This window comes from Antechinus flavipes, chromosome 4 (assembly GCF_016432865.1).
Source record: "Antechinus flavipes isolate AdamAnt ecotype Samford, QLD, Australia chromosome 4, AdamAnt_v2, whole genome shotgun sequence".
Taxonomy (NCBI): Eukaryota; Metazoa; Chordata; class Mammalia; order Dasyuromorphia; family Dasyuridae; genus Antechinus; species Antechinus flavipes.
The window spans coordinates 251,355,478-251,373,206 of record NC_067401.1 but is presented as its reverse complement, the minus strand read 5'-3'; positions in this window follow the sequence as shown (position 1 = coordinate 251,373,206).

The window sequence follows — 17,729 nt, the reverse complement described above, 5'->3', positions numbered from 1 at the left end:
TTTCTTTAATTTCCTCTTCATTGGTGGAAAATTCTCCCTTTTCATTTTTAATAAAAATAATTTGATTTTCCTTTCTCCTTTTTCTAATCAGATTTACCAAAGGTTTATCAATTTTATTGTTTTTTTTTCATAAAACCAACTCCTAGTTTTATTAGTTCAATTTTTTTTTTTTACTTTCAATATTATTAATTTGTCCTTTTAATTTTAGAATTTCAAGTTTAGTAATTGATTGGGGGTTTTTAATTTGGTCTTTTTCTAGCTTTTTAAGTGGCAGGCCCAATTCATTGATCTTCTCTTTCTCTATTTTATTCAGGTAAGCCTCTAAGGATATCAAATTTCCCCTTATTACAGCTTTGGCTGCATCCCATAAATTTTGGTATGATGTCTCACCATTGTCATTATCTTGAGTGAAATTATTAATTGTGTCTATAATTTGCTGTTTCACCCAATCATTCTTTAAGATGAGATTATTTAGTTTCCAATTACTTTTTGGTCTATTTACACCTAACTTTTTGTTGAATGTAGTTTTTATTGCATTGTGATCTGAAAAGAAAGCATTTACTATTTCTGCCTTCCTGCATTTAATTTTGAGGTCTTTATGTCCTAATATATGGTCAATTTTTGTGTAAGTTCTATGAACTTCTAAGAAGAAAATATACTCCTTTCTGTCACCATTCAGTTTTCTACAGAGATCTATCAAACCAATTTTTCAAATATTCTATTTACCTCTTTATTTTCTTTCTTATTTGTTTTGTGATTTGATTTATCTAAATCTGAGAGTGCAAGATTGAGATCTCCCACTATTATAGTTTTGCTGTCTATTTCTTCTCGCGATTCTCTTAACTTCTCCTTTAGGAAGTTAGATGCTATACTACTTGGTGCATATATGTTTAATACTGATATTGCTTCATTGTCTATAGTACCCTTTAGCAAGATATAGTTTCCTTCCTTATCTCTTTTAATTAGATTAATCTTTGCTTTTGCTTGATCTGAGATAAGGATGGCTACCTCTGCTTTTTTGACTTCACCTGAAGCATAATAGATTCTGCTCCAGCCTTTTACCTTTACTCTGCATGTATCTCCCTGTTTTAAATGTGTTTCCTGTAAACAACAGATTGTAGGGTTCTGACTTTTGATCCAGTCTGCTATCTGCCTCCTCTTTATAGGAGAGTTCATCCCATTCACATTTATGGTTAAAATGACTAATTCTCTATTTCCTGCCATTCCAATATCCCCAGATTATACTTTTCTTTTTCTTGCCCTCCTTCCATTCTCCCCTAGTATTAAATTTATTGGTCCCACTTGCATCAAGCAGCTCTCCCTCTTTAGTATCCCTCCCTCCTCCCTTTGAATTCCTTCCCCTTTTTTGTACCCTTCCCTTATTACTCTTTTTTCCTTATCCCATTTTTTAACGAGGAGAGAGAATTATGTCCTCTTTGAGCCAACTCTGATGAGAGTAGGATTCCCACAATGTTCCTCCCCCTCTCTAAATTCCCTCAGATATGATAGGTTTCCTTTGCCTCATCGTTGCATGTGGTTTCCTTTGCTTCATCATCACATGTAGTTTCCTTCTTTCTATCTCCCCTTTTCTCTTTTTCTGACACTATCCCCTTTCCATTTCTACTTCCCTTTTTTATGTTATATTGGTAAAATCAAATTATACATAGGATTTTTATGTATATCCACAACAGAAATACAGTTCTCAAGAGTTCCTTTTACCTTTTTCTTCTTCTCTTGAGTACTGTTGTTGGAGATCAAATTTTTTGTTTAAGTCTGGTTTTTTCCTTTGAAACAAATGGAATTCCTCTGTTTCATTAAATGTCCATCTTCTTTCATGGAAAAAAATACTCAGCTTAGCTGGGTAGTTTGTTCTTGGCTGCATTCCAAGCTCTTTTGTCTTTTGGAATATCTGATTCCAGGCCCTTCGATCCTTTAATGTTGAGGCAGCCAGATCTTGAGTGACCCTTATTGTGGCACCTCGGTATTTGAACTGTTTTTTTCCTGGCTGCTTGTAAAATTTTTTCTTTAGTCTGAAATTCTGAAGTTTGGCCACAATATTCCTCGCAGTCTTTATTTTAGGGTCTTTTTCAGAAGGTGTTCAATGAATTCTTTCAACGCCTATTTTACCTTCCAGTTCTGTTACTTCTGGGCAGTTATCTTTGATGATTTCCTCTAAAATAGTATCTAGCCTCTTTTTTTTAATCATAATTTTCGGGTAGTCCAATGATCCTCAGGTTATCTCTCCTAGATCTATTTTCCAGATCTATTGTTTTTCCAAGTAAATATTTGACATTTTTTCCAATCTTTCTTTTTTTTTTTTTTTTTTGGTTTTGCTTGACTGATTCTTGGTATCTCAATGAATCAGTCATTTATATTTGTTCGGATTTTTAGTGAGTTATTTTCTTCATTAGCTTTTTTTTTATTTCTTTTTTTATATGTCAAATTGAGTTGTTTTGCTCTATGAAACTTTTTTCCATTTCACTATTTTTTTTTTTTTTAGTGAGTTATTTTCTTTTTCCAATTCACAAATTCTGTTTCCCTGCACTTCCTGGGAGTTTTTTACCTTTTCCAATTCACATTTCAGGAAATTGTTTTCTTTTTCCACTTTATCAAATTTTTCTTTTAGTGAGTTATATGCCTTTTCTGTACTCTCTTGCATAGCTTCTCTTTCCTTTCCCCACTTTTCTTCTAGTCTCTTTTAAGGTTTTTAATTGTCTATTCTAGGAGAGCCTTTTGTATTGGGGACTAACAATTGTCTGGAGACTGTCAGATATTAGTTTCTTCAGGGTTGAAAAGTTGTTCTCTTTATGTATAGAAACTATCAATCGTTCTTTTGATTTTTTTACTCATTTTGTTAAAGCCTGTAGGGTCTGCCTTCAGAGCCAACAGGTTACCAGCTTCCTCTGCAGAGCAGTGAAAGGTGTATGCATGCTAACTGTCCTGCCAGCTGGCTACAAAAAGCAACGAGGTACTGGAGTGCTCTGGGAAAGAGTTCCCCACCCAGGAGTAATTCTGGCCTGCAGTGCTGAGCTGGGAAAGTGCCCTGCAAAGAACCCCCATTGTGTGAGATAATGACTGCCCTGGGGCTAGATGCTGAGCAGTGAGAGTTTCACTACCCCAAACCAAATCCCACCCTGGTACTGTGGATATTAGCAGTTGAGCTGTGAATGGATTTGCAGGGACTGGAAGTGTCTGTCCTGGAAGCACAGTCTGCTGGGGAAGTTCTATTGTCACAGGCCGAGCCTCTCAATGTGCTGATTAGGGGCTGCCCAGGTTGTGTCCCCCTGCAGTGCAGATTTGTAATTGCCCCCGCAAAAGCCCAGAATTGTAGGATGTGGCTGCAGGACTGCCTTAAAGTCTGCCTGAATCACTTTCATGTTTGAGTGGTCACAGCCAGATCTTGTTTGGTTTTGGCGTTTTTTAGAGTACCCTCTGTTTTAGGCTTTAATTTCTCTGCCAGTTTGCTGCTTTGTAGTCAAGGCAGAGCAGTTAGCCTATAGCAGAGTCATCTCTATAATTTCTCTAGCCACAGAGATCACTCCCACCTCTGGTCTGCTCAGGATGCTAGTCTCTCACTGCCTGTGCTAGTCTGTTCCTGGCCCCTCAGGATAAACCTTTCCTGGTGATCTTCCAGATTGACTTTGGCTGGTAAGTTGTAGTTCTTCTAATCTTCATGAATTTAATCAGTGAAGAGCTATTTTTGAGACTGAATTAAATAGTTAGTTATGAGGGGAGTGAGAGCAGCTTAGAAAGTCATGTGTGCCTTCTCTGCCATCTTAGCTCTGCCTCCAGAAGTGGAGTTTACATTTTTTGTGGTCAAAGTGTTCTCCATCAAAGTGAATACAGAATTCCCAAGATTCTGGCTTTCATTAAAGTTATATTTGCCTAACAGATAAAAAGGTGTGTATGTGAGTATGGAAGGTAAATCTAATTACAGCAATAATGAAGTATCTACATCACATGTAAGAAAGAACTTAGCTGATCCCACTCACAAATTTCAGAGTAAAGCAACTGTTATATATTTATATCTTGATGTCTGGAAGCATACCCAAGGGCACTGATTTAAACTATATAAGAATTGAAAACATTACTATCAATATGAAATGATGCTATGTGGTTCAATCCTAGATCATACTCAGTTCAAAAAAAAAATAATGACCAATCCAGAATTAAACACTCTCTAGATTGTTTCTTGAAAACTAATGAAGTACCTCATCTTTAATTTTGGATGAAGATTTAGATCTAGGTCCTAAGTTCTATGGTCCCCTTGGTGGTTCCCATAAGGTAGAAAAGTTACCATTATAGCCATTGTCTGAATTCTGCGTGTCATTATTCACTCAAAATCATAACTCATAGTCCTATATTGATGGGATTTCTTTTAGAGAAAAAAAAAGGCATTAGTATAAAAATAAATATAATTAAATGGCATATCATATAAAGTGCTAGGATTATTCCTCTATTATGTACATAGTTGATAATATCCCATAAATTGCCACATGAGATATCTGTGCATATATGCTCACATATACACAAAATACACACACACACACACACACACACACACATACACACAAAAAAAAAAAACTTGCCACCAGGGAATTTAAATAAAGGATATAAGAAATAATTGTGATGAAGGCACATGAAAGGTCACAGAGAACATACATGTCCAGGGCAATCACTTCATATTTTAAATGTTGGAAGGTTGTTGACATCTTTTCCTGCTATTTTATTTTCTTTGCTTTGTTGAGTATTATATTTCTGTCCCTAATTAAACATAGTCTTTGTTGGATTTTGTGCAACTCATCATCTATACTTATTACAGTAGGTAAATCTCTATGCTACTAGCTTCTATTGTATTTATTCATGTTTTCACTTTGGGATAGGTTGTCATTTCAACTGCCATCTGTTTGGGTGAAATGAATAGAAAGTCTCTTCCTAAAAAGTATAGACTAAAAGGTGCTTGGTCAAGATTAGAAGCTATAAAGAACCTCAAGTGACAGAATTGCAAATATTTGGAGTATAACAAGTTTCCAGCAGAAGATATATTGGAAGGACTTAAGAAAGTTCTATCTCTAAAAGTGATATTATAAGTAAATTAAAAGAACATAGGATAATTTATCTCTCAGATCTGTGAAGGAAGGAATTTGTGCTCAAAGAAGAATTGGAACTCATAATTGAACACAAGATAAATAATTTTGACTACATTAAGTTTAAAAAGTTTTGTACAAACAAAACTAATACAGACAAAATCAGAAAGGAAGCAGTAAATTGGTAAATCTTTTAAGGGTTTTGATAAAGGCCTCATTTCTAAAACATATAGAGAATTTACTCAAATATATAAGAATCCAAGCCATTCTCCAATTGATAAATGACCAAAGGATATGAATAAACAGTTTTCAGATGAGGAACTTTAAGCAATCTCTAATCATATGAGAAGGTGCTCTAAATCATTATTGATCAGAGAAATGCAAATTAAGACAGCCCTGAGATACCACTCAACAACACTCAGACAGATTGGCTAAGATGAAAGGAAAAGATAAGGACAAATGCTGGAGGAGATATGGCAAAACTAAGACACTAACATATTGTTGTTGGAACTGTGAATGCATGCAACCATTCTGGAGAGCAATTTGGAACTATGTTTAAAAAGTTATTAAACTGTGCATACCCTTTGACCCAGCAATGTTTCTATTGGGCCTATATCCCAAAGAGATCTTAAAGAAAGGAAAGGGACCCACATGTGAAAAAAATGTTTGTGGCAAGCCTTTTCATAATGACAAGAAAACTGGAAACTGAGTGGATGCCCATCAGCTTGAGAATGACTGAATAAGTTATGGTATATGAATGTTGTGGAATATTATTGTTCTATAAGAAATTACCAGGAGGATGATTTTAGAGAGGCCTAGAGAGACTTCCATGAACTGACTAAGTGTAATGAGCAGAACCAGGAAATCATTGTACATGGCAACAACAATATTATACTATGATCAATTCTGATGAAAATGACTCTTTCCAATAATAAGATGGCTAATGCCAGTTTCAATGATCTTGTGATGAAGAGAGTCATCTATATCCAGAGAGAGGACTGTGGGAACTAAATATGGATCACAACATAATATTCTCACTCTTTTTGTTGTTGTTTGATTGCATTTTGTTTTCTTACTAATTTGCTTTCTTATTTTGATCTGATTTTTCTTGTGCAGCAAGAAAATTGTATAAATATGTTTATACATATTGGATTTAACATATATTTTAACATATTTAAGTTATATTGGATTGATTGCCATCTAGGGCAGGAGATGAGGGGAAAAAAGGGGAAAATCTGAAATACAAGGCTGAGCAAGGGTCAATGTTAAATTATCTATGCATATATTATGAAAATAAAAAGCTTTAAAAAAAGAGAAAAATCTGCCTCAGTTGTGAAGAGGGGGATGATGTCCAGGGCAGGTGGGGTACAGGGAGGCCTAAGGCAGAGAGGACCAGCATGAGGGAAATATAGTAGGAGGTTATTAGCCAACATACAGCAGCAATAGCTACTCTGTCCTGGTTAAGAATCCAGTGGATGAGCAGATTATCTATAAAATCTCCAAAAGAATTTCAGAAGGCAAGAAATAGAGCCCTGAAATCCAGAGAGATTTGGCCATGCCCACACAATCTGGGAAAGAAACTGGCAACACCCAGTCCTGGGGAAGCATAAAAGCTTTGTAGCCTTGCAGAGAAAGCTAAGGAAAATCCATTTTTGCAGACCTTAACATTTAAAATGAGCAAAAAATGTAAAAAGTGTTCTGAACATAGATAGCTACTATGGAGACAGGAAAGAACAGACCTCAAATCTGAGGACACTAAAGCCAAAACATCTCCAGATGAAGCCTTAAAGGATGATATGAGTTGGTCTCCAACTCAGAAGGCTCTCTTGGAAGAATTCAAAAAGGAATTTAAAAGAGTTAGAAGAAAAATGGGGAAAGGAAACGAGAGCTCTGGAAAAGGACACTCAGAAATTGTCTGAAGAAAACAACTCAGTAAAATGCAATTGTTGAAATAGCAGAAATATAAACAAAAAACAACAAAAACAACCCTCCCTGAAATAAAATTGGTGAAAAGGGGACCACAATCCAAGCCAGATAGTATCAGGACAATTCAACAGAAGGCTCTTAGTCACAGCACAGATCAACAACTGAGACTCCATGGTTTCTAGCTGAACAGGCCAATGGCATATTAGGTGAACTGTGAGGCCTTCAGACCCAGTGTAGCAAGTAACCTGGAAGTCCCCAGAACCCATGGCACAAGAGTTATGATTAGTTCAGGCCACCTTGCACAGTGAATAAGCTACAGACCCCAGAGATCTGTGCAGAAAGCCTGTGATCATGCCCCTTGTCCTCAATGCAAGATGCTTGTGACAATACCCCCTGTACCTCAGGAGTAGAGCTCAACTTTTAAAAATGAATAAAACAGAAAAAAGAGTCTTGACCATAGAAACAGACTATGGTGACAGGGAAGATCAAAATACAAACTCAGAAAATACAATATTGTCAAAATGCCTCCATGTGAAGCCTCAAAGGGAAATATAAATTGGTCTGAAGGTCCTAGAAGGACCTTGAAAGTATTTTCAAAATCAAGCAAGACATGTAGAAGAAAAATTATGATGATAAATGAGAATTATATATGAGGAATATGAAAAAAGATCTTAATGCTTGGAAAAGAATGTTAAAAATTAATTGAAGAAAACAACTCTTTAAATAATAGAATTAGCCAAACAAGAAAAAAAAATCTGGTGAAAAAACCATCCCCTTAAAAATAGAATTAGCCAAATAGGTAAGAAGACACAAAATTCACTGAAGAAAATAATTCCTTAAAAATTAGAATTGGGGAAGTGGAAGTTAATAATTATATGAAACATCTAGAGTTAGTCAAACAAAATTGGAAGAATGAAGAAAAGAAGAAAATATTAAATAATTTATAGGAAAAACAATTAGCTTGGAAAATAAATCTAAGGGAGATAATTAAAGAATTATTAGACTATCTGAAAGGTATGATTAAAAAAAGAATCTCAACATGATCCTTCAAAAAATTATCAAGAAATATTGCCAAGTTATCATATAAAAGAGGGTAAAATAATAATTGAAAGAATCCATGAATCACCTCCTGAAAGTGATCCCAACATGAAAACTACGAAGAATATTATAGCCAAATTCCAGAACTATGAAGTCAAGAATAAAATGTTGCTAGTAACAATTCAAATATCAAGGAGTCACAGATATGGTTACACAGTACTTAGCAGATTCAACAATAAAAGATGTGAGTACATGGAACATGATATTCTTCAAGGAAAAGGACTTTGGATTACAACTAAAGATCAACTACTCAGCAGAAGTGAGCATAATCTTTCAGGAGAAAAGATGGATATTCAATGAAATAGAGAACTTCTAAATTTTCCTGATGAAAAGATTAGTGATTAAGAGGATATATAATCTTCAAATACAAGACAAAAGAGAAGTGAAAAAGGAAACAGGAAAGAAAATTAAAATTCTATTCAAAAATTGTAAATTGTTTATACTCCAAACTCTCTTATTTGGTTTTTTAAATCCTTTATGCACTTTTTCAAAAAAGCTCTTTGGATTTGAGACCAATTCATATACCCCTTTGAAATTTTGCATATGGGCATTTTGTTGGTGTTTTTGGTCTTTTCTGCCAGTCTAGTAGCTTTCTATGGTTAAGGTTCTTTCCTGTTTCTTGTTCATTTTATTTCTTTCTTTCCCCATCTCTCCCCATTTCATGACTTTTAAAATCAACTTCTACTTCTGGAGCACAAGGGGGACTCTCCCAAATTTCTTGTGCATCTATGAGCCTTGGCTTTGGGTAGTGGCCCCTTGTATTTTGTGTCTGTCTCTCAAAACTGAAGGTAGCTGGACCTAATCTCACCTGTTCTTGCCTAGTTTTCTGGACTGATAATTTACCTTCTGTGTTGCCTACTCTTCTCCTCTGCTACTGTTTAATGAGCTAGGACAAATGGTCTCAATTGCTGATTTGTTGTCATTAAGACCCTCCCACTGGCTTTTGCCACACCATTTGAGCTGGGCTGTGTACCCCTTTCACTTCAGTGAGACTGATCTTTCTTCAAGTCCTTCCAAACTATCTTGAGATGGAAAATTGTTGCATTCCTTCTTGTTATAGATTCTGTCATTCCAGACTGTTCAGGGGCTTAGTTTCATGGGATTTTTAAAGGAAACTGGGGGAATTCGAGCATCTTGGCTTCACTTTGCCATCCTGGCTCCACCCCCAGAACTATGTTTTCTGAACACATCCCACTCATCCCACTTAAAAATTCTGAAAATATAGGGATAATTAAAGCTTTCCTGATAATGATAATATGTATCTAATGCCACCAGAAAGCATTATCTGGAATAAGGATGAGTTCTAGCTCATAACCTTTTTAATAAAAGTGGGGAAAATCAAAGATGTCCATTTTTACCACTATTATTCTACAATGTTCTAGAAACTAGCTATAATAATAAAATATTAGAAATAAATACAAGGATTTAGAATAGGCAAGGAGGAAATAAAACTATCACTTTGCAGATGATATGATAGCATACTTAATAAACATTGAGAATCAAATGAAAAACTACTTGAAATAATGAACAACTTTAACCAAGTTTGTGGAATAGAAAATAAATCCATGAATAAAACATCAGAATTTCTACATATTACCAAACTCATATCAAGAGATATGAAGAGAAATTCCATTAAAAATAACTGTAGCTAGTATCAAATATTTGGGAGTCTACCTGCCAAGACAAATGCAGGAACTATATAAACACAATTATAAAACACTATTCATGCAAATGAAATAACATATAAATGATTAGAAAAATATCAATTGTTTATGTGTAGAACAAGCTAACACAATGAAAATCACAATTCTAACTAAATTAATTTAATTATTCAGTGCCATAGCAAGTAAAATGCCCTCCCAAAAAAATTTTATAGAGCTAGAAAAAATAACAACAAAATTTATCTGGAAGGAAAGGAGGTAAAAAATATCAAAGGAAGTAATGAAAAAATGCAAATGAAAATGGTCTATCAATACCATATAAATGATATAAAGTGCCAATTATCAAAACTAGTAGGTTCTGACTAAGAAATAAAGCCATGGATGAATGTAATAGGTTAGTTACATGAGGCACACTGGTCAATTAATATAGTAAAATTCTGTTTGACTCCAACTTCTTGGAGAAAAACTCACTATTTGATAAAAAAAATGACTGGAAAAACAAGAAAATACTATAGCACAAAACAGCCTAATATCTCACATCGTATACCAAGAGAAGGTCAAAATAGCTATATGATTTAACAAAGAGTGTTACCATAAACAAATAGAATCAAGGAAGAGCTTCCCTGTCAGATCTATGAGAAAAGAAGACCAAAGAAGAAACAGAGAACATATGAAATACAAAATGGATAAGTTTTATTACAATAAATTTTAAAAGTCTTTACACAAAGCCATTGCAATCAAGATTAGAAGTAAAAACAGAAAGCTTAGAAATAATTTTTCAGCTAGTGCTTCTGCTAAAGGCCTCATTTTAAAAATATTATAAGAGTACAAGTCATTCTCAAATTGATAAATGGACATCGATAAAAAAAGACATGAACAAGCTCTTTTCAGATGAAGAAATTAAAACTATAGTCATATTAAAATCATTTAAAATCACTATTCATTAAAGAAATGAAAATTAAAACAATTTGAAATACCATGCCACACTTATCAGATTGACTAATATGACAGAAAAGAAATTGACAAAATTTGAACAATAATGCATTGGGCTTGTGAACTAATCCAATAATTCTGAAGAGTAATTTGTAACTATGCCCTAAGTCAATCAAACTATGCATACCTTTTGATCCAAAAATACCATTACTAGGCATGTGTACCAAAGAGATCATTTAAAATAAAGGGGGAGGGAGACAGAGCCAAGAAACCAGAATAAAGGCAAGGTTTCACCTAACTTCTCCCCCCAAAAACCCATCCCCATACCTTTAAATATTAACTTTATACAAATTCTAGAGCAGCAGAACCAACAAAAAGAGGGAGGGAAACAATTTTCCAGCCCAGAATACCAGAGAGTCAGCAAGAAACATCTGTTTGCACCAGGGTATGAGTGAAACATTCCAACAGTAGTCACTCCAGTATAGCAAATACTATATAGCCCTTGCAAATCAGTCCTTGGGAGCAGTGGCACTGTTGGTAAAGTCATGATTTGATTGTAAAAGAGATAAAAAGCCCAAAAGTAAAAAAGATGTATATGTACAAAAATATTGGTAGCATCTTTTTTCTGTGGGCAGAAAATTGAAAATTGAGAGAATGCCCATTTTGGGGGGAATGGCTGAACAAATAGTGATATGTGATAATGATGGAATATTATTATGCTAGAAGAAATGATGATCAGGATGCCTTCCAAAAAAAAAAAAAAAACCTGGAAAGAATTCCATGATCTGATGCAAAGGGAAATGTATACAAAGTGTACAATGAAACAGAAATATTGTAAACATGACCAGCTTGGTATGGAATAAGTATTCTCAGGAATACAATAATGCATTGTGATGAAAAATGTTATCCATGCCTACAGAAAGAACTAATGATGTCTGAATGAGTATTGAAACATATACACAACCAAGTGTATATATACACATATATGTAATATATGCATATCTATATAAATAAATGATTTCTTTTTCTTGGGTTATTGGATTTTTGGTCAACACTTGTTTATTTTTACAACAGGACCATTATTAAAATGGTTTCCATGACCACACATGTATAAGGTATGCTAAGTTACTTGCTTTCTTAATGAGTAGGTAGGGGAGAGAGGAATGGAGAGAACTTAAAATTTTTTAGAAACTACTGGTTAAATTTGTTTTACATGCAACTGGGGAAAATAAAATACTAATCAAAAAAGAAAGAAATGAAATGATGAGCAGGATGCTCTCAGAAAAATCTGGAAAGACTTCTATGAACTGATGCAAAGTGAAATGTATTGCATAGAAAGTAACAGCAATATTGTAAGTAATCAGCTGTGGATGACAAAATTTTTCTTAGCTATATAACGATCCAAGAAAACTATGAAGGACTTATGATGAAAATATTCTTTCCACCCCCCCCCAAAAAAAAGAAAAACTGATGATATCTGAATACAGATTGAATCATACATTTTAATGTTATTTTTCTTGAGTTTCTTCTTCTTTTCTTTTTTTGGGGGGTATGTTTCTTTTATAACATGATTATTATGAAAATGTTTTACATGACTACACATATATATGTAGATGTAGATAGATATAGATGTAGATATATAAAATCTATATTGAATTGCTCTCAATGGGGGAGAAGAATTTGGAACCCAAAGTTTCAAAAAAAAATGTTGAAAATTGTTTTTTATATGTAACTGAGGAAAAAGAAAATACTGAATAAAAGGGAAGAGAGTGAAAAGAACTTACATGTACAAAATATCTTGAGCAGCTTTTTGTGTTGGCAAAGAATTCAAAATTTAGAGGATATACATCATTGAGGTCTGGCTGAACAAGTTGTGATATATAAATGCAATGGAATATTATCATTCTATCACAAATAATGAGCAGGAAGATTTCAAAAAAAATTCCATGAACATGTCCTGAGTGAAATGAGCAGAACAAGGAGAATATTTTACATAGTAAAAGTGATATTATGCAATAATCAACTATAATGAACAGCTCTCCTTATCAATACAATGATCCAAAACAACTCCAAAAGACTAATAATGGAAAATCTATTCACATATAGACAAAGAGTTATAAAGTCTAAATGCATGTCAAAGCCGAATATATTCAGTTTTTCAGGGTTTTTTTCTATCTCATATTTTCCCTTTTGTTCTAATTTTTCTTTTATAACACACTAATGTGAAAATATATTTAACATGATTGTACATGTATACTTTATATCAAATTGCTTGCTGTGCTAGGAAAGGGGAGAAGAAAGAAAGAAAGAAAAAATAGGAATTCAAAATTTTACAAACATGAAAGTTGAAAACTATTTTAAAAATAATTAAAAATACTGTTAAATGAAAAAAGATGCAAGACTTGGAGTATTTCATTCAAGGAAGTCAATATTACTAGATCAAAAATTACATTGTTGGGAGTATTAAGTTCAAGAACATTACAAGATGGAGTAGGGTAAATTGGGAAAAGCTTTGAATGTCAATGTATTTTTTCTTTGATATTGTGGGGAGGTACTATGAGGTAGAGTGGGTGATGGTTAAAGAGTGACACAAAAGAGTATTTTGATAACTCAGCAGAATTTCCACTACAGTCAAAAGAAAACTGGAGAAACATATCTATCACCAAGCCATTATAATAGTTAAAATTTGAGAGGATAAGGGCTTGAAAGAAGTTGGTGGAAGTTTCAGAAGAAAATAATGGTAAATATTACAGATATTACAAAGATAAAAATAACATGGTTCAAATTTCTTCAAAGAGAAACAATAATATCATGGAGTAGTCTTGACTTTTGCATGAGATAGATTTAAATGAGGCAGAACTGCAGTCTTCTATCTCAGTTTCTCTTCCAGAGTCATCAAAGCCCAGTGGAGAGGGAAAAACAAACAAACAAATTCAAATATGGCTCAGAAAAATAATGAACGACCTTGAAATCTTTGGTATCTTAGCAATTTTTTATTACTTCACAACATCTGTCAGTTGTCTTCAATACTGTTCGAGTAAATTGTTCTTATCTACCCATATCACCATAGGATGTATTATGCTGGTATAGATGTGCCTCTAATTCATCAAAAGATTTAAGGTCTCTTGGTTAACCTCAAACTGTGTCAAAGCATCTACTGAGACATACTAGAGTGCGGTTGCTACACATGGTACAGCTTCTTGGAACCATAGGTAAGAACTGGATGAAAGATGGACACTAATGATGGATAAATATCCCTGGAAAGAGTGTGAGGATTTGAAATGAAATATAACATCTAGGTTATGAGGCTAGCTGACTGGAAGAATGATATTATCTTTAAAAGCAAGAGAGATAGTAGGAGCATGGTAGAGTTTTTTTTTTTTTTTTTTTTTTTTTTTTTTTGGGAAAAGATAAGTTATGAACAAGTTAAAATATTTTATATATATAAGGCATATCTAGTTTGTATGTCTAATACACAGAATTTAAAAGGTGGAAGGAAACAGTGAGATTAGGACTATATAGGTAGATTTGAGAATTATCAGGATAATCAATTGGAGAATGGTTAAATAAATTGTGGTATATGAATGTTATGGAATCTTATTGTTCTGTAAGAAATGACCAACAGCAGTCCTCTTTGTAGTGGTCAGAAACTGGAAACTGAGTGGAGGCCCATCAATTAGAGAATGACTGAATAAATTGTGGTATATGAATATTATGGAATATTGTTGATCTGTAAGAAATGACCAATAGGATGATTTCAGAAAGGCCTGGAGAGACTTACATGAACTGATGCTGAGTGAAATGAGCAGGACCAGAAGATCATTTTATACTTCAACAACAATACTATATGATGATCAATTCTGTTGGATGTGGCCCTCTTCAGCAATGAAGATGAACCAAATCAGTTCCAATAGAGCAATAATGACTTGAATCAGCTACACCCAGTGAAAGAACTCTGGGAGATGACTATGAACCACTACATAGAATTCCCAAACCCTTTATTTTTGTTCTCCTGCATTTTTTATTTCCTTCACAGGCTAATTGTATAGTATTTCAAAGTCCGACTCTTTTTATACAGCAAATTAACTGTTTGGGCATGTATACATATATTGTATTTAACTTATACTTTAACATATTTAATATGTATTAGTAAACCTGCCATCTGGGGGAAGGGGTGGGAGGGAAGGAAAGAAAAAGTTGGAATAAAGGGATTTGCAACTGTCAATGCTGAAAAATTACCTGTGCATATGTCTTATAAATAAAAAGCTATAAATAATTTTTGAAAAAAGAAAAAAAAAAAAAAAGAAATGACCAACAGGATGATGTCAGACAGGCCGGAGAGATTTACATGACCTGATGTTAAGTGGATTGAGCAGAACCAGGAGATCATTATACACAGACTGTGGGGACTGAGTGTGGACCACAACATAGCATTTTCACTCTTTCTCTTGTTGTTTTCTTGCATTTTATTTTCTTTCTCAGATTTGTTGTTTTTTTCCCCCTTCTTTATCTGATTTTTCTTGTATAGCAAGATAACTGTATAAATATATATACATATATTAAATTTAATATATATTTTAACATATTTAAAATGTATTGGACTACATCTGGGGAAGGAAGTGGGGGAAAAGAGGGGAAAATTTGGAACAGAAGGTTTTGCAAGGGTCAATGTTGAAAAATTACCCATGTATATGTTTTAAATAAAAAGCTTTAATAAAAAAAAAGAATGATCAGGATAGAAATGATAATTGAAACCATGGGAGTTGATTAGATCACTAAGTGAAATGATTTAGAAGGAAAAAATGTAGAAAAAGAAAAGAAGAAGAGAGGAAAGGTGAGGAGAGGAGAGAGCAGAGTCCTGCGGAAAACCCAAGGATGATCTTGTTAATGATTCAGAAAAAGACTTCTGAGAATACAGCATCATGAAAACTTAAATAAAAGGAAATAACAAGAAGAAAAAGGTGAGCGACAGCATCAAAGTCTTCAAAGAGATTGAGAAGAAAATTATTTGAAAAAAGACTATTAGATTCCTTAATTAAATTTGGGTAGAGTAGTTTCATTTGAATGAGATTGGCAGCAAGATTGTCAAGAATTGAGAAAAGAGTTAAAAAGTAATAGAAACATATATTGCAAATGGCATTCTACAGGAGTTTAGCCACAAAAAGGAGAAAAGATACAGTATGATATCTAGCATGAATAAATGGATCAAGTGACTTTGTGGGGGCAGGAGAGAGGATCTGAGAGACATAAACATATTTGTAAGCACATAAGAAACATTTAGTAGACAGATATAAACTGAAGACAAGTGAGGGAATCAAGGTGAAAGTACGAACTAATCTGTCAGAGAAGACAGTATGAAATAGGGTCTTGAGCACATTAAAGGGTTTCCCTTGATAAAGATAAAAAATTCCCTTCACAATTCATTTTGTGAAAAGGGTGAAGAAGGAAATAACAGTAGGAAATATTTGAATGATGGAGATGTAGCTCTGAAGGTGGAATACTCAGTGAAGGTCTTTATTCTTTTAGTAAAATATGAAAGTTTGAATGGAGATAGAGGTATACTATTTTTTACTTTATTATTGTTTTGTCAGCATCTTCTTTCACAACATGCCTAATATGGAAATATATTTTTTTTGTCGTTGCACATGTAACCAATGTCAGCAAAGGAAAAAGGGAAAGAGTTTGAACTCAACATTTTTAAATTAATGTTACAATTGTTTTTACATGTAACTGTGAAAAATAAGATAGTATTTAAAAAAAAAGAATATGAAGCTAGGTTCCCAATTGAAAGCCTAGGAGAAAGAAAACCATAACATTTTTGAGAAGAGAGGATTATTCTTCAAAGAGGTGCTATTGTGATTGGGATAATAAGTTAACTAGGGAGGTATAAAATCAAATAATTATCAATTATATGATGGGACTGGCAAAGTACTTAGTAGATTTAAGACATTTACTATTTGAACCCCTTCTATCCTCTTTCCTTTTTATTTTCTAAAATTGTTTCTAAGCAAATACTTGAATACACAATATGAATAAAACTATCCAGATAATTAGAGATAGAGTGAAAATTTTAAAAAAATTTCTCTCAAAAATCAATATAACTAAAGGAGAATTAGCTGATTATTGTCTCATTTCCACATTTCATACTACCCATGTAGCATGAGCACAGAATTTAATTTTAACTGGAGCTTACCCAAGAAATATTTTGTATTAAACAAACCATTAACACCACGTACCATCTTTACAAAAGTAATTTCAAAAGCTAATTCCCTAATAATATAGACAGGCATGGTGTTCCAAATGTTAGGAAACATTTAGATTTTCTAACACTTATTATTTGTATAATTTAAGCATAATCCTTGCAATTACAGTTTTGGCTGTATTGAATAAAGCTCTGCTTAGTTACTATTCAAAAGTTAAAATACAGTTCAGAGTTTATTTGTTTTTTTTCTCTAGTTACCAAAGCATTTTAGTAAAAATAGCAACCTATAGTAATGACCTAAAAACAGTAGTAAACAATAAAGTTTTCCCTTTTCTTAAAAGCTTTAGTGATTCTCTAATTTATTGAGTACATAAAACCAGTATATGAACCCCCAAGAGACTAGAGGATTTGAAGAAACTTATGTGGCCTTCAGTTCTGACAGACAAGATACACAATGTGTCAGTCACAGTATCATGGAAATCAGAGACAGGATTTATTAGGTCATTTATTGAATCTCCTGCTAACTCAGAATTTCCCAACTCTAGTATTTACTAGAGTTAATTTTGGTTAGTTTTGTCATTTTTATGAAAAAGCAATTTGTCTAGTAGATCTTAAATGGGATCTTTCTAGTAGTAATAAAATAAAAAAAAATAAAATAAATAAATTATATCACTCTTTCTGATTTTAAGCTAAAGGATAATGGAAGAAAAGGATTCAGCTTGCATTAGCTAAGGAGAACAGATTGTTAAATTTTCTTTCTTTCTTTCTTTCTTTTTAATAATTGTAACATTTTATTGACAGAACCCATGCCTGGGTAATTTT